Source organism: Tenrec ecaudatus, chromosome 12, assembly GCF_050624435.1.
Source record: "Tenrec ecaudatus isolate mTenEca1 chromosome 12, mTenEca1.hap1, whole genome shotgun sequence".
NCBI lineage: Eukaryota > Metazoa > Chordata > Mammalia > Afrosoricida > Tenrecidae > Tenrec > Tenrec ecaudatus.
The window spans coordinates 58,301,383-58,319,726 of NC_134541.1; the positions used below are offsets into that span (position 1 = coordinate 58,301,383).

General features: G+C 40.2%; 1 protein-coding gene and 1 pseudogene across 4 annotated transcripts in view; one reads left to right on the forward strand and one right to left on the reverse strand.

The window, feature by feature from the left end:
• Positions 1-18,344, forward strand: part of OPCML (opioid binding protein/cell adhesion molecule like) — a 732,004-nt gene that overhangs the window by 213,715 nt on the left and 499,945 nt on the right. The gene's annotated exons all lie outside the window — the stretch shown is intronic.
• The window catches only part of LOC142422226 (AP-5 complex subunit sigma-1 pseudogene), a 54,374-nt pseudogene that overhangs the window by 1,401 nt on the left and 34,629 nt on the right, over positions 1-18,344 (reverse strand).

Here is an 18,344-nt window from a genome sequence, read left to right on the forward strand (position 1 = left end):
AGAAGTAGATTACAAAATACTGCTTCCTAACCTGACTTAATTTCGACGTTTTGCTGAAATCTGTCTCATGGGTAACTCTGCTTTTATTTGAAATACCAGTTATAGCTTCCAGCACCAGTAGTGTGACATCAACAGCAAAGTACTGTGACGTCAACAGCAGTGTGGCATCAACAGCAAGGCTAATATGACAAAATGATAGATGAGTGGTGGATATACTACATACAAGAGGTTTTCACAAAGTTTGTGGGAAAAAATGAAAGTTAATAATATGTAATTTTTATGACCCGTTTTTCAGTCATGCCACACACACATAAACATACAAACACACAAGAGGGTAAGTAACATTATCCCTATTAGGTTTTCGTTCATATATGCAGAGGTTTAGTCCAAGTACATTGTGTTAAAATATGGCTTTCTGATCAGTGGATGGCAGCAGAAAAGTTCTCTCAGTAATACACTTGTGTTAATCTCATTAATAAGCTTTCAAATACAAGTTTCAATCAGACCAGTGGCTTACAAGAGGACCTGCTGAGCCAGTTAAATTCAAAGTGGAACGGTCAGCTCACAACGCTGTGACAACTGACTTTGGTGGCCCCAAAGGGGTAATCTTAATAGATTTTCTGAAATGACACAGGACAATTGGGCTTGTTATTAAGTTATTGAAAGACTGAAAATTGCTTTAGGGAGAAAAAGGCCAAAGCAGGATTTCCAAGGAATATTTTCCCATCATGGCAATGCTCCTGCTCATTCTTTGGGGGTAACAAGGGCTGTCCTATGAATGTGTTCATGGAGAAACTTTGCCTAATCCACCTACAACCCGGTTTGAGTCCTTCAGGCTTATCTTTGGATCTCACACTCAAGGACATTTCAAAAGAGTCTGGTTTGAGTCTTTGGAGGATGCCATAACTTCAGAGTACAGAGAAGTTTGAGGTCGGATCAGGAAAATGGAAACCCTACCCCTGGAAGTGTATGCATCTGGAATCAGTGTTTCTCAAGAGAGGTGACACCACTCCATAGTGGTGTGCTGGAATGGGCCAAGATGCTGGAAAATCAGATACCTATCCTTTAACCTGGATTATGGCCTAGCATGCCAATATTTTTAATTGCCAGGGGAATACAGACAGAGTTTTTTTTTTTCTGAAAAGGGTCATAGGTCAAATAAATTTGAGAGCCTATGTTATAGATCCTAAATTCCTCAATTTGATCAATCATTGGGATCACCTCTTGGATTGAGTGAAAATATAGCTACCTCTGGGCTCCATTTACAATCTAATGAATCAGCTACTCGGGGCAGGGACCCTTGACTCCTTGGGAATTCCAAAGACAGTTGTCAGAGGCCAGAAACAAAAGGTCAAGTGAAGTTATCTATTTCACACTCTCTCTAATTAGAGAGGAGGGAGAGAGAGTAGAAAGAACAAACTGTTGTGGGTCTGAGCAGAAATTCCCTGTGGAAACACAAAATGGTACTTGGGAATATTTTTTTTCTAAACATTTGATATTAGCCTGGTTCTATACTACATCTTTATAGGTATTACTTGACTTTATCTTACAAAGTAAGTGTCAATATTCCTACTTTACAGTTGAAGAAACTGACTCCTGGCCATTATGTGAATGTCATGTCTGAACTCAGGTTTTCTATCCACAAAGCTACGGCTTAGTCACTGGTACCATGCATTTCAGGAAAGATTACTTCTTTGGTAACCCACAGAGGAAAAACTCACAGGCTGCACATGCCCATGCTGGGTTGGGGGAGAAAATCTATGAGCTGGGTGGCAGTGCCTCAAGGTAAGAATCATCTGGTGGAAAAGTCCTCCGGGCTACAGTTTCATCTCCTGCTGATCGTAAGCTGCCAGCATGTTAGCAGTAACTTCATTCAGAGCTTACTACCAAAGGGAAGCTGATAAGATGTATTTCTTTCATTCACTTATTACTTTTCCCTGCCTCTTTAGAACTTTTCTGTGGTGGTGGTGGTGGTGGTGGGAGGGGGCGGGGGGGAGATCAATGCTTCCTGTTAATCAGCTATCCAACAGCTTCAAGAACATCTAAAAATACCCATTTGAATATCCTTCTTACAGTTGCAGGCATATCCCTTTGAGTCTCTGAGCTGTGGAGGCGTGGTCGTCACCAGCCAAGGCCAATCTTGAGGTGGTTGGATTCGTCGCTTGTTTCACTGGTTGATTTCTTTACCATTCGGCATGTGTGTTTGTGAGAAAAAGTTATTCTTTTGTGTCAGATGTGCTGGGATGGGCTCCAGCCAGTTTGCACTAGTTTGGCAGAACCTATACCTCATATTTCGGGACGTGAGGGACCCAGTTGTTAAAATGTCTCTTGTCATCAGGATCCCTCCATGTGGAAACCACAAATTACGTCCCTTACTCTTTCTTGACGTTCCTCTGTGCAACGGCATATTCTAAGCATCTGTAGTAATGTTCACTCTGTCCATATATATTAAACATTTTTAAGACTTTCCTTGGAATATTGATTTAATCATTTCATAAAACTCATGATCTTTTTAGTGAAATACTACATGTTTATTCCCCTGCATTTATTTCAGCAAACCTGTAGCTTACAGAGGACAGGTAGCAAACAACCAGCAGGGCGACGCTCTGTCATGCCTTTCAACATTGTGTTACACCCCACATTCCAAGGAGACGCTCTGGGTGGATTACACAATGGAAAATGTTCAAAGAGCTAAACATATTATCAGAACAACTTCTGTACGTTCAGCAGAAGTGGAAAGGGGTTTTTCAAAGATGAACAGAATTGTTCAGAGAAATGAAGACATCTAATGATTTCTAATGCATCAAACCCAATGATTATTGTCTAATTGGGCTTCCTCCAAGCCCTACCGTGAACAGGTGTTTAAGGATAAATCACACGGCCGATGATGCTCAGATAAAGGTGAGGAATATTGCAAGTGGGGATGCCAGACCAGAAACAATATGGAACTCGCTTAAATAACTATTTGATTGTTTTTCTAAGGTGTTATTCGATATTTTACAACTCTGTCCTCTAACATCATCTAGCTTTGTGGACCTCTTGTTTGTTCTTATTTAATGCTAACAGTCGGAACTAATAAACTACCTTTTGGTATATCTCTCTTTTAATACTTAAAGTGGACATTAGGGCAGCCAACTTGTTAATTTAGGAATCCCACCAAAGGCTGGGCAGCGGCATGGAGAATCTAGGTTAGAGTGTCCAGGTTCCTCAGCCCAACAGCTCATTTTCAGAGCCAGGAAAAACTGGCTCAACACAACTTAGAGCCTCTCTCCATGGTTGTACCACTCCGAAACCTGGACGATTTGAGCACCAGAGTGTCTGGGGGCTTCTCGCTCTTCTCTCTAATTCTGTGTTCATAAAAGGATCTTTGCAGATATTTATAATGCTTGAAGCCAGATCTCATATATAGAACATTGATAGACTTTTCCAGGAGCTCTTGCATCACCATTGGCTGCGTGTTCAAACAAACCAGCTGCTCTGTGGGACAAACATGAGACTGTCTGCTCCTGTAAAGATTGACAAACCTTCACAAACTGTACATAGCATTGCAATGAGTTGAAATGGATTCGATGACAATAGATTTTGGTGGGTTAATAAAATCTTCTAGAGGTACTTCTACCCCTATCTACCTCAATCTCGACTTCTCATTTAAAAATGGCATTCTGATGCTAGGAGACCGTGAAGCATCCACTTCTCCATTTAAGCAGACAGGGTTGGGTAAGACCAAGTCCACCTCTTGCTATCTCTAAGACACCTCTAAATTGTCTCTTGGAACTCAAATTCCTCTTCCATGAAATTAGAAGAGTACTTTCAATGCTGTTGGGAAGATAAAAGAAGGTAATAAATGTAAAGGTCTCAACTAGTGCCCACTTCTTAATAGGGTACATTATAGTTATGTTAAATACCAATGGAATTATTTATTTATACAATTGCTAATATCCCACTTACCACACTTTGGGCCTGTAGTTTGATCTCCCGAAGAGCCACACGCATTCTTCCTCTTTTTATTTTCGTACTTCCAGGCAAAGTTCCGTAGTCAGGAATGCAATGAACACGATGCTTTAAGTGAATGTGTTAATCTGGTAGGTACACTTCTCCATACTAAGTATTAAATAAATTTTCATCTTATGATGATAACAACAATTTATTATGAAAATAAAAGCAGACCTGAATTCTTTTGTATGTTTGCTTTGTATTTATTTATGAATTTATTTTATCCTGGCTGCCAAAAACCCCAATTAATTTAGCCTTCAAAATAATAACCTCTATTCACTTCTCCTTTTTCACTCTTATTATATGATCCTTTCCAGACGTGTATGACTTCAATTTTTTTAAACATAGGAATCACTAATTTCAAGTTATTTCAAGAATTAGTTTGGTAGTTCACACCACCACCCCACCCCACACACGCATGCATACATGGTATGAGTACTGAACGCATAATGCTTTGGTTTACATCGCTGCATTCAGAGCAACCTCTTGTACCCCACATCCCTCTTTACCATGGAGTTACATTCGGGCCTCTGCATCTGTCGTAAGTAATCTCTCCCAAGTGAGTTTTCTTGTAGCTCACCTATGGGACCTGAAAACAACTTTGACTTTGCCGCTGCCAACAAGGTGTTCTGTTCATTTGCCTAAAAGCAGACCCGCTTCCTTCCGTGTGCTCTCTGCCCTGACTGCGTGCCAGAGCGGTACATGCACATGGCAGTGGGTAATCATACTCTGGAGAAAAGAGAATACATGTAGTTTGACAGCACCCATAGCTACCTTATTTTCTGTTGGTGGTGATTGTGGATTTATTTGAAATTTGCGAAGGACTGAGATGAGTTTGGCACATTCCTGGTCAACTATGGAACTTAAGAAAAATCAAGAACCTCATTCATAACTCCATTTACCTAGGTAAAAATAATGAGTTGGTTTCTACTATGTATAACTATGACTTGTGAATAAATTAATGAATCATAACAAAATTTCTGTCATTTAGAAAAGATTGCATCCTCCTAAGCACAAGGTCAGCATCAGGAGAAAGGGGCTTTCTGCATCCACAAGGGTAATTGGACCATGTCTGAGAGGTCACTGTGAGTGTGAATAGACTCCAGGACAGTGGGGCTTGGTGTTTCTTTCAGTCCCTATTTTGTAAGGAAAATATAGGAACACAAAATCCTGGCCTCCAAACCACTCTTTTAAAGGTGTCTAAGTTTCTTAGAACTGTTGTAATACCAAGAGAGGGTGACATTCCAGAACAGAAGTGTATTTTCTCAATGTTTAGGAAACTTGTATGAATTCAGGTCATTAGTTCTAGGGAAAGACTTTCTCTCCCGGTAGGCGCTATGGAAAGGCCATTGTCTCTTTTTAGGTCAGTTGTGAGGTTACTGGGCCATTTTTTCATGGTGTGCCATGTATACTGCCCTCATCTATGTTTATTTGTTTTTGTTTTGTTTTGTTTTGTTTTGCTTCTGTCCCTCCTCTGTTCTTTTGTATCTAAGAACTAACCAGTTTGAGACACATTCTACAGTGATATGTCCTCATTAACAGAGTAAAAACTGATATTCCCAAGTGGAATTATTTTCCATAGATTAAGATTTACAACACATATGTGTGAGGAATGCAATTCAATCCTTAGTGACAACAGCAACAAAAACATTTGTGACATAAGGAATATAACTAACAAGTACAAATACAATATTCTTAATGAGATGTTAATTTGAATAAACTAGGTACAAAATGTAAGGAAGGCACTGAAAAAAATGGACTGAATGCTGTGAAAGAACATTTGTTGATTAAATTAGACAAGGTAACTGTTCTGTGTATATATAGAAACATCCATTTTTTAGAGATATTTGCACATACTAAGTATTTATGTGAGAAATATTATAGTGGGTGTAATTTATTTTAAAATATTTCAAGGAGAATGATGGAGTAAATGTGCCAAAATATTAGCAATATCCTAATTTAAATGATATTTAATTATGAAAGTTCATGAAATTTACCTTGAACTCTAGACCGTTTTGCCCCAGAAATAGCGATTTCATACAGTTCAAGCTTACATCTGAAATCTTATATTTGAAAATGTCTTTATATTTAGACTTTCTACAGTTTACCCTTTGTCTACAGTAAAAATGTTAAATTCTATACTTTAGTATTAAAGAAAACATTAGTTCTACCTCTTTTTCCACTTTTAACCCTAACACATCATGGATGAAGCTTTGGTCTGAACCTCCTTATTTTGAATTGTCTTATTCCTACGCAAGTACTACTTGTCTCTTTGTTGAAGGTATTTACTTTGTCCAGAACATCATACTTCCTCTCACTGATCTGACAAAAACTTATGTTTTGACCTCTGTCTTAGGTCAAATGAATTGTGAAGCCATTTCTGAGCCAGCGCATTCCTCCAGTCTCTTCCTTCCTCACCTCGCAGCAGCCGTCAGCCTCTACCCTGATTGAACCTTGCAGTGCTCATTGGATGTCACTGCATGTCTGTCTGCAGGGGCTATTTGTAGGTTCTGTATCATCCTCATAATCTTCGTATATTTGAGAACATTACTGCATCTATGGTGTCAGTCTATCTCACCAAAGGTTTTTCTCTTTTACACTAATCTAACAGATACACATACATGTAGCTAGAGTTTTAGTGTACCCGGGACACTATTTATTTATTGCCCCAATAAAGAAATGAATGAATGCAGTTATATTTCGATGGCCTGCCCTCCTAGAACATTGCTCTCAAGCTTTACGTCCCTCATAATTCAGAAATAAAGTGTGAAAAATTAATTTAATTGAAGTAATTATGTAATTACTCACTGTACTAAGTACTCTAAAATAGAAGAGTTGGAGAGTGAATCTATAAGATCATTAACATAGACTGGGTACTAGGACAAAATGTACCCTTTCTGAAGGTTTGCAAGAAGGTCAGAGACTAAGGGGAGCGTGATGATAGTGATCCTTGTAATGAAGGTGATTATACACTTTTACCCTATGCTAGGTCTCTTGGTTTAGTGAATCTGGGTGTCACTATTGGACTGAAACCACAAGTCAAGAGTTGTGTTGGGATTCCGTAAAGAAAACCATTGGAATATTCCCAGAAAGCTATGAGAGCACTCGCAATTGCAATGGTGGAATGAAAAATGGGGGAAAATGGATACATTTGGTATATTTTAGGAGATGGATTCAACAAGATACAATTGAAAGACCTAAATGTTTCTCAGAAGCTTCTTTGAAAGGATACCTCTTTATCCACTGATGTATGGGTCCATTGATTCACTGATGGCATATCCATCATCTCTCTGTGAAAGCTGTGAGTATGGTACAGATCCTATAATACATGCCAGTAAGAGGAGAAAATGCATTCAAACATACAAAGATGTGAATTTTCAATAGCTATAATTAGATTTGTAGTTAAGTTATTTATAAGAAGTTAAGTGAGGAGGCAAGGAGTCTCTTACTCTAGACTCTAGAGAACCAAATTGTACAATTAAAAAAAAATGTTCTCTGGATTTCAGTGGGGGTAGCTTTCTTACATTCAGTTCTATGGCGATGAATTGTGTTTCTCTCCAAGGCTCCTCAACAATCAATTTACAGTGTAAATATATTTGTTAGCATGCAAATCACTCTGCATTATGCAACTTGATTAATATTATAATGTGTTGATGACAGCCTGTAAGTGGTTCTTGGAACTAAGGTTTCAGACAAAGAGGTGCTGTTTGGGTGCAGAATGCTTTCTGAATATTAGATTAGGTTTTTTTTGTTTTGCCTCCCTTTTTATTTTAAGAAGATACTTAGTGTGAAGTGGTAACAAAATTCAAAATACACAATTAATTAGCATATCACGCAAACTGCACAAAAACACTCCTCGTTAATGCTTGATCCCCTCCAGGGCTGAACTTTGGTCAGTGGGTCCTTCCTGCAGATCTTAGGTCTCTTGCTCATTGCCAATATTCTGTCTCCAGAGACGTATTGTTCTTTAGTAACATGTGCCTTTTATACACTGTGCATACTCATGGGTGGATTATACAATGTGCGCAATTTCCAACTATCCACTGATATGAAGAGATAGTGTTATTGAGCTTTGTGCTTGTGAAGATCAGTTTTGCCTCCTTGAGAGTTGTCAGCAAGCACTCATGCTAAGGCAGAGACACGGCGCACAGTCAACCTCCAGTGATTCAGACTGACTGGCGCTTTGCTTTCTCACACGTAGCCTAAGAAAATAATTCAGTGGCAGAAACACATACTAAGCAAATACATTGTGGTGACGAGCACGGGGTTTGGAAGCAGCAGAACTTGGTACAATTCCAGCTCCGCTACTTAAATAGCTGCCCGACCTTGGCCAAGTTACTTTGCCTCTTTGTTTCCTCACATGGAAAATAAGGTTAATAATTCCTACTTATTGAATTTTGAGTGTAGATTAAATGGTAACATGTCATATTTGAGGTTATTTCTTCGAACGAAACAAAACAGAAACAAATGCTTAGTAAATAAAGGGAAGTATTGGATGAAGAACTCTGGCTGCAGCTGCCAGGGCTTAAAGAACCCGAGACTTGATGAAGACATGCAGATTGGCTTTAGTCTAATGCTTTCTAAATACAAATTGACCCTGTGTTTGTGTTCCTATGATTCTGTCAGAGGCCACTTCTGACATAAGCCAAACGCCTTTTGTTCTATTATTTTGTTTTGCATTTCTTCTTAGCATGGCCTTTAATCGGTAGTATGTTTCCATTGAGGAAACTTCTGAGAAAGAGAACCCCAGCACATTACATGACGCGGCACTGGGGCATCCTCAAAATCCTTGCTATGTTTGAGCCCATCATGCAGCTATTTTGTCAGTCTCGCTCATCAATATTTTTCCTCCTTTTTCTTTGACCCTCTATGTTACCAAACATGATGGACTTTTCCAGAGACTGGTCTCTTCTGACAACAGGCCCCAATAAGCTGAAATAAGTCTCACCACCCTGGCATCTAAGGACCATCCTTGTTGTCCTTCCAAGACAGAATCCTTTGTGCTTTGGGAAATCTTGAGTACTTTCTTTTTTTTTTAATGTTTTATTAGGGGCTCATACAACTCTTATCACAATCCATATATACATCAATTGTGTAAAGCACATCTGTACATTCTTTGCCCTCATCATTTTCAAAGCATTTGCTCTCCACTTAAGCCCTTTGCATCAGGTCCCCTTTTTTCCCCCTCCCTCCCCGCTCCCCCTTCCCTCATGAGCCCTTGATAATTTATTATTTTGTCATATCTTGCCCTGTCCAATGTCTCCCTTCACCCCCCTTTCTGTTGTCTGTCCCCCAGGGAGGAGGTCACATGTAGATTCTTGTAATAAGTTCCCTCTTTACAACCCACTCTCCCTCTACCCTCCCAGTATCACACCTCAAACCCCTGGTCCTGAAGGTATCATCCACCCTGCACTCCCTGTGCCTCCAGCTCCTATCTCCAGCCGTGTACATCCTCTGCTCTATGCAGACTTGCAAGGTAGAATTCGGATCATGGTAGTTGGCGGGGAGGAAGCATCCAGGATCTGAGGGAAAGCTGTATTCTTCATCAGTGCTACATCGCACCCTGACTGACTCATCTCCTCCCCTAGACCCCTCTGCAAGGGGAGCTCCAGTGGCCGACAAATGGGCTTTGGGTCTCCACTCTGCACTGCCCGCCTCATTCACTCTGGTAAGAATTTTTTGTTTTGATGATGCCTTATGCCTGATCCCTTCGACACCTCGAGTACTTTCTATATTATTCACCAACACCATAATGCAAATGAATCAATTGTCCTGTAATTTGCCGTATTCATTTTCAACTTTCAAATGCATGTGGTTCACTTGAGAATACCATGGCTCAGGTAGGCCCTCAAAGGGACATTCTTGCTCTTCAATGCTTGAAATAGGTCTTGTGAAGCAGATTTGCCCAATGTATTATATCATTTGATTCCCTGACTGTGCTTCCATGAACACTGTCTGTGGATCCAAGCGAAACGAAAGCTTTGACAAATGCAATCTTCTCACTTTTGATCATGATATTGTTTATTGGTCCAGTTGTGAAGACTTGGGTTTTCTGTAAATTGAGTGGCCATGCATTCTGAAGGCGGATGTCCCTGATCTTCATCAGCAAGGGCATCAGCAAGCTTTCAGCAAGCAAATTGTGTCATCTACCCATCATAGATTAGTAATAAGCCCTCCTGTTATACTGATGTTCAGTCCTTTTTCATATAGTTCAGCTTCTCAGGTTATATGCTAGGCAAAAAGATTGCATAAGTGTGATGAAAGGCCATAAACTTGATACACCATTCAGCACTCCCTTGCTCTCTTCCTCCAACTGCTTCTCTTGGTCTAAGTTTTGCAAGAATATAATAAAGTATCCTGGGATCATAATAGTATATATTACATAATAATATGCTCAAATAGACTGTCCTAAATGTATGAGTAACCGGTGCAGGGGTAATGGCTGTCTTATTCAACCCTAGGTAAATTGCCACACAAGCAGAGGTCAGACATGCCTGAATCCTTCATCTTCTTTACCTTATTCTTACTCAAACCATCCACTTGCCCCTTAGCACTCTATTGCTCTGTTGGTTTCCATAATGGATTGCAATGGTGATACAGAATTCATAGGTAATGCTCATACTTATGAGGTTATTATGGAACTTATTTCATCAGCAATGCCTCTTCTCAACTATCGTTTCAACTGTGCTTCTCTCTGTGGTGCTCAGTCTTTCAGCTACATGGTCACTTGTTCTTTGTTTCCTTCCATGGACCAGAAAGCCCACTGTTCTACCTCACAGTCTCATTGCATCCCCCTAGTTTTCTCATGGTCTCAATGCTGCATCTCTGATGTCTCACAATCTCAGGGTGGCGCTTTTGTTCTGTCTCATGATCTCAGTATTGAAGTCTCTGATGTTTCTACTGCCTCTGCCACTTCACATGTTTAACTGGTAGCTTTCACTAATACTCCCGCTTCTCCCCATGGTAATAAGATTTTCTCCCTGTGTCTGAGATTGCTCGCTCTTACATACCCAGTGGAATGGCAAAGCTAACCCTCCTCTTTCTTAGTATTTCACACACCCTATTTGTATAGCCTCTGCATTAGGTGGGAGTTACAAATACATAGATAGAAGAGCCTTTTCAAGTAATTTTACTTCCCCACCATGCAATAAATGACATAGAGCAAGTCATTGTGTGCTGGGACAGCCTACTGATGACCAAGAATATTGCCTATCCACCATACTGTACTCCTTTGTAGTCTAATTACTCTGAGGGATTATGTCAGTTTTTACTGAACTTTAGGAACACGGTGGACTTCACTGGAATCGGTACCTCAGGAAAACCCAAAGTGAACGAGATGCAGAACCAAGAGCAATAAAGAATAAAATAAGGGAATGCAGAAGAAGGCGAGGTAGAGAAGCTATCTCTGTAAAGGAAGGGACAGCAGAGTCTCGATGCAAAGACGCTTAAGCACGGGCAGGGCTTTGTTCTCTTGCCTTAGAACCCCGGTGAAGGGACAATATAGTCAAGACCGGTGTGCTCTATCCTCTAAGAAACTCATGAGTTGCTAAAAATTCTTGGTAAATTATTTTGCGCACAAAAATGAATGAGAACTATCTATTCAGAATGAAGGAAATGCTCCATATTCATAGGCATCGGCAGGCCTGAAATGTCTCTGGTGGGAGGATGGAATAAAACCTTTAATTACAAAGAACATTCTGTATTTCCAAGGTAGGTGTTCCTAAGTAGATCAGGATGACTATTTCAGTGATGAACATCTTGTATTTCTCTTTTTCTGATTAAAATAGTGTACATTGACTTTTGCAGGATTTTATAAGCCATTGTTACACAAATAGTATTGATATACAAGTCTAATTCCATAAAAATGATATTCACTTCTTCAAACTTTCCTCCCCTCTGCTTTTTCAATTGACTGCTCTCTTCAGGAGAATTTATTCTACTGACCTTTGTGACATCAACCTCACTTTCTAACTCTTCCTCCTGCTAGTTTTCATCTTTCTAATCCTAAATTTTGGAGTTTTTATAGCGCTGGTTTGCTTGTCTGAATTTTACATTGTTGTCAGCTTTTCAAGTGATCCCATGCAGTTTAGTGTCTTGATCACCATCTGTATTTTGAGAACAGTTATACAAACATTTAGCCCTGCTCTGTTCCCTGAAATCCAAATCTGGACATTTGATTGCCTGTACCACATGCCTTCCTGGATCTCTAACAGACTTTCCAAACTTAATTTTCAGCATCTGCCCTCTTGGTTGTCTAAATTGTCATACCTTCACCCTACCCAAATTTTTGGCAACCTGCTCCTTCTTCAGTCTTGCCTATCTCCTTGAGTGACAATTTAATTCTTCTTATTCTATTTTTATCACTTCCTACATTCTCACACATTCATATGTATTTATTGATGTTTACTATCTGTAAAGTACTGATCTAATAAATAGAAATGAATAATGATGAAAACAAATTCCCACCTGCATGCTTATCTTCTGGTGGGAGTTTTATTTATTTTAAATTAATTAGATGCTCCTAGTGCTATGAAGCTGTGAAGATGGAATTAAGTGGCACAGAGACCTGAGGGTCTGGAGCAGCAGTTAAAGTACAGGCAGCATGCCTGAGGGGAGCATCCATGGAGGGAGCGATAGCGAAGAACAAAGACATCATGACAAACCTAGTTTGAGATGTGCTTCTAAAAGCTTAATTTTATATTTGAATCTCTAGACAAAATAGCTTGTATCTCCATGTTAAAAATGTCGGCATGCAAACCCTGTTGAACACAGTTCTCAGATATGCATGGGTGTGTCATGAATCAAGGTCTACTCAATGACAACTGGCATTTTTGTTTGTTTTTTCCATATCGTGAACCCTATACTAATCCTTCAATGTTCACTATCAGTTTTACTTTTAAATTATATGTTGATTATATACTTTTTAATTCCTTTATCTCAACTGCCTCAATCCAAATTTCCATAGTCTGTCTTCTGGTACTCCTCTTTTATGATGTTTATGATTTCCTGCTTTCATTCACAATTCTCTTCAGCATCTATCCTCCCATAGAGCAGGTAGAATGTGCCTATTAAAGTACAGGGCAGCTCATGCTGTTCCTTTGTGAATGCCCGCCAATGACTTTTCATTTCTCTCAGAGCAAAAGCCACATCTCACCAATAGTCTCCTCTGTCACACTGACTCCGTTTCAATGTCCTCTCTGCTCTTAGGTGTCACCCCCCCCCCCATGACACATGCCACTTTGGGCTCTGCTTTTACCGATATATGGTCCCAACTCGGGTCCTTTGTGTCACTCCATTGCATTTCGCTGTCTCAAAGCTCTGAAAGTGTCCCTTTGAAAGGAGCTCTCTCAGTAGACGATAATCGCCATGCAGGCAGGCACTGTGGTCATCAGTACTGTTTTACAGCATTCAGTAAGTACTTATGAGTGAATGAAGAGTATCGGAAAAGACAAAGATAGAATGAACAGAATAAAAATGTTAAAACAAGCCAGAAGCAGAGACTTGACTACATGAAATAAATATAATTTGAAAATCTATTATTAGTCAGTTTTTCAATAATTTCCAAAATCATACTTACCTTAAAACCTGTTACCAAAACTTCACAGAAAAAGAATATTGAATAATCTCAGGTTCACTTCATTTTGTCAAAAGCTAAAAAAGAATATAATAAGTTGGCTAAAATAGAACAAGTTGAAGGAAGGTAAGAATTTAGTGTAGGATGATGCAAATTCTTTTAAATACTTGTTTGCTAACCTTATTACAGTATCACTTAGCCACCAAGGAGGCATAGTAAGCCCTCCCTTGTCATGTCTGAAATAGCTCAGAGAAATAATTCTTCTTGACAGAGTAAGTATCTTTGATTATCTAGACTGATTTGGTTATCTTTCTATCTCTATATAATCCCCCTCTTGTCTGGGATTCTGCCATTTGGGCTTTTGTGCTCCTTTCACCTGAGTCACTGAGGAAAAGATGTCCTCCAATATAGAAAGATCAAAGTTTGGAGAAGAATTTCTGAGTTGATTTGACATTACATGATCTTCCAGGGGGCTTTGCCCTATTCCCAAAGTTTCCAAGTGATTGCTCAGAGTATAAGACTCAAAAGAGTTATAAGGACCTTTCTGGTGCTCAATGTGACAAAAGTCTTCAATCACCTGGTCTAGTCTTTCTAATTGCACATTTAATTCCATGCCCTTCCCTACCTAGCCCTATATTTCAATACAACCTCCAGTCTGGTCATAGCCCCATAAGAACCTTCAACTTTGTCCAGACTGATCTTTCCTCTACCTCCTTATTCCTATCTTCATAGGAATCACATAGCTTTGCTCATGAGTCATAGCTTCCAAGAATACTTCTTGGCTTCTTTCCAACATCTTATATTTTCCAGTCAAATTCAAGTTCCCTTATGAATTCCTCATCAGCACTAGTTGATGTGTATCTTTTCTTTCTCTGGGGTGATTGTTGGCTGCCATTGAGTCAGCTCCAATCTGTAGTGACTCATGTCCAGGAGAACAAAACACTGCCTGGTCTTAGCCATCCTCGCAATTGTTCCTCTGCTGACCTCACTGTTGGCAGCTTGCAGTGTCAGTCAGCCATTAGCCGTACATCTGAACCACAAGTCTGTCCCTAAGATTAGAGTTTGAAGGCCGGGTGGGAACCTTCCTGACAGCCTGTGTTGCTATATTGTGGTTTTATGTACTGTTCTGTCCCAGTCACGGGACCTTTCAGCTGGGCCTAAAAAACCAAATCATAATCTCAAAGAAGCTGCACCCACCTGGCCTCACAGCCACCGCCTTAATTACTCCACAGCGGTGCTGGGGACTGTGGGACTTAGGAGAGAGCGGCAAGTGGTTGGGAAGATGGAGAAAGGCCCAAACAAAAGAGAAAAAGCTTAAGGCCATTGTCCTTTTCTTTCATTTTATTTTAAAGACAGCAGAGCCTTTTGCAGTACTTTTAAATGGTTGCCAGGGAAACAGGGAGGGAGAGGAGAAAGGTTATGTGGATACTGGATAAAGCTAATGCGCTTTTAAAAAACATGAACTGACAAGGGCTTAAGACTCCAGAGGTTCTGAAATACCTCATTTTTGAAGTTCCTCTTTCAGGGGCTCAAGTACCTTGATATCATCATTAACAACATTTTAATCGTTTGTAAACTATAATTCATCTCCATTAAAGGCTAGTGCTGATGGGTTTTATGGAGCAGAGCTTAATGAGTCATCTCTTATGGGGCACAAGGAAGTATCTGATGTGCTGGCCACAGGACTTGAGGCCTTAGCTTAAAAGAGCGTGACTCCGAAGAAATCACCAGCTCTCTCCTTGATGTGCAGTAACATGCCACTGAGTCCCCTGGCATGTTACTGTATGTGTGTGTGTGTGTGTGTGTGTGTGTGTGTGTGTGTGTGTGTGACTGAGTAAAATCGAGTAGTCAAGCAGTGGTTTGCAATTTTCCTAATGCCGTGACCCTTTAATACAGTCCCTCATGTTATGGTGACCCCCCCAACCATAAAATTATTTTCATTGCTAATACATAACTGTCATTTTGTTGCTGTTCTGAATCAGACGACCCCTGTGAAAGGACCATTCTACCCCCAAAGGGGTCGCGAACCCCAGGTTGAGAACCGCTGGACTAGTAGAAGGGACTCGATGGGTGTGCACAGAAGCCAGAAGGACCAAGCACCGCGTGGCACACTCCTTCTCTTCCTGGTTGTGGTTAGTGATGGGGCTCACTTACTTCACGGATCATGCTCATGAATTTGGTTCACCCTTAGTCTCTCCAGAGTAGCCTCTACCATTTTTAACTCTTGCTGTCTGGAGTATTGTCCCACTTTATAGTTTCAGTGTTCCCCTCGGCATTTATTTGCTTAATATGTATTGTATTAATTTTCACATGTTTATTTTCCTGGGTTCTTAAATCTCGGCATGTGTCCCAATAGAGCGCTATGTGTGTCTCTCCTAAGCAATGTCTACGTTGGCTTAATATTAATCAATGCACAATGCAGACATTCCATGCACACTCTATGCGGTTGGCATATCTCTGATACTCACTGCTCTCTCAGTCAGTGGTGACACCTGTGGGAACCAAACTCAAAGGGACCACCTGCTTTTCCACATCTCACACGTTGCTGTCCTTTGATAGAGTGCAATCTTACCACTCTCTAGTCAGCTCTATTGGGGAAAGTTGAGCTTTCCTTCTCTGAGAGATCTCACCTTACATGGGTCCTGGTTTGGGGAATTCCATATCAAGAAAGAGGCTGCACAGTTGAAGAAGTAATTAACTTGAGTCTAGTTCAAGTTCTTGGGTGAAGTTTAAACTCTTATAGCTCTGGGGCTGACAAAGCAGGCAGCAAATCAGGTTGCAGAGTTGAATGTATCCAAGGTTAGCAGGCAGTCTGATAGCCCACTGATAGTTCCCTGGATAATCAGGCAATATGGCAGTTTTATGAGCCACATGCAGGATCCAGACAAGCAAGAAGAGCCTTATTCAGCCTTTACGTTGGGGTAGGCCACAGCCCCAAACAAACTTCTTTTCCATTGCAGTTAGGCAGTCACCCGAGAAAGGAGACTGCACCTCCCCCTCCCTAATCTTTTTTTTTTTGACATCATCATTTTCTTTTTTGTTGTTGTTGTTCTTTTCCTTTTTTAAAACATTTTATTAGGGACTCATACAACTCTTATCACAATCCATACATAAGTCAATTGCGTAAAGCACATCTGTACATTCTTTGCCCTCATCATTCTCAAAGCATTTGCTCTCCACTTAAGCCCTTGCATCAGGTCTTATTTCCCCCCTCCCTTCCCGCTCCCCCTCCCTCATGAGCCCGTGATAATTTATAAATGATTATTTTGTCATATCTTACCTGTCTGATGTCTACCTAATCTTCTTACAACTGCTATGCTCTCATCCATCCAAAGGAGATTCCATTGTAGAATTGTTTACATTATGTTAGATCCTATCAAGGGGGAGTTTTCAATTGCCTGACTATGAGACTCTGTACCCAGCCAAGTTACCACAAAGCCTAACGATTGCCGAGTCTAACACCAGCTCTACCAATATTCATGATTGGTTTTGGTTAGGAGGTGGAGAGAAGGTTTGAAATGAGCCAAGACTGAATCTTTAAGGCCAAGTGCACATTAGAGGAAGGACAAGTTAAAGATACGGTAGATGGAGACAGAATGAAGCCTTTGTGTCACAGTGGGTAAGCTCTGGCCTAACCAAAAGCAGAGGGATATGCTATCTGTCTGAAATAGTTACTCTGAGTCAGAATCTACTCAACAGCAATAAATTTAGGTGTAAGTGGACATTTGAATGATGCACCTCACCCATCAAATTAGGGAGGCAACAACTTAAAAATAAAAGGAGCCAGGGAGGTCTTTAGAGCTTGCTGGGAAACTACAGCTGTAACTCAGAGTACCTTTACAGACAAAGAAGTGTATCACAGATGGCCCAGGGACACTTGGGCTAGCCTTGAGAGACTGAGCCTTGCCCAACATGTAAAGGAGATGCAGCGTAGGTGTACATTCTCTATCCAATTCTATGTTTATTCTGCATTGAGAAACCCAAAGTCAGTACCATGAACTTGATTCCCACTCACAGGGACCCTATAAGATAGAGTGGAACTGTCACTATGGGTTTGCCAGGCTTTTATGGGGGTAGATTGCCTCATGTTTCTCCCTCAGGGAAGCTGGTGGCTTTTGACTACTGAACATGTTGTCAGCAGCTCATCGTGTGACCCGCCAGGCCTTTCTTACTCCTTTTTACTTCTTTATCAAACATAATATATTTACAAATAAGGCATTGTTACCCATATCATGTCGGTGCTAAGCTCTAAGACTCACTGATTATGAGGTGCTGCTATGAGGGATACAGAGCATGAAACATTACATACCATGTACACAGACGCTAAGACATCTTCTCCTGGTTGGATAGTCTTCCAGTTTCCTCTTCTTTCTTAGGACATGAACTGATTGTTTTGCCCATGATGCATGAATACATTTGTCACTGTGTTTTAATATATATCTAGATTTGGCATAATAAGAAACCTTGTATGATTCCCATTGAAGTAAACACTGCTTTGAATATGAGCAGAAATTAATGAATTGGTTCAAAACTATTATGATTTAACTTGAAGCAATCCCTATGTTATGAAGATTGTACAGTGAAAGGCTAGCCTAGAAGACTAGAACAAGCTATAATCTTATTCTAGATTTATTCCAGAAGTTAAAGTTCTCTATTTGAAATCATGAATAGGAGCATGTACACCCTTCCAACCAGATCAAGAAGATCGAAGTTGTAATTTCTTGCTCTTTTTTTCTTTTGTTAAGTATTTTCAGTAAAGAAAATTCCATGATCTCGA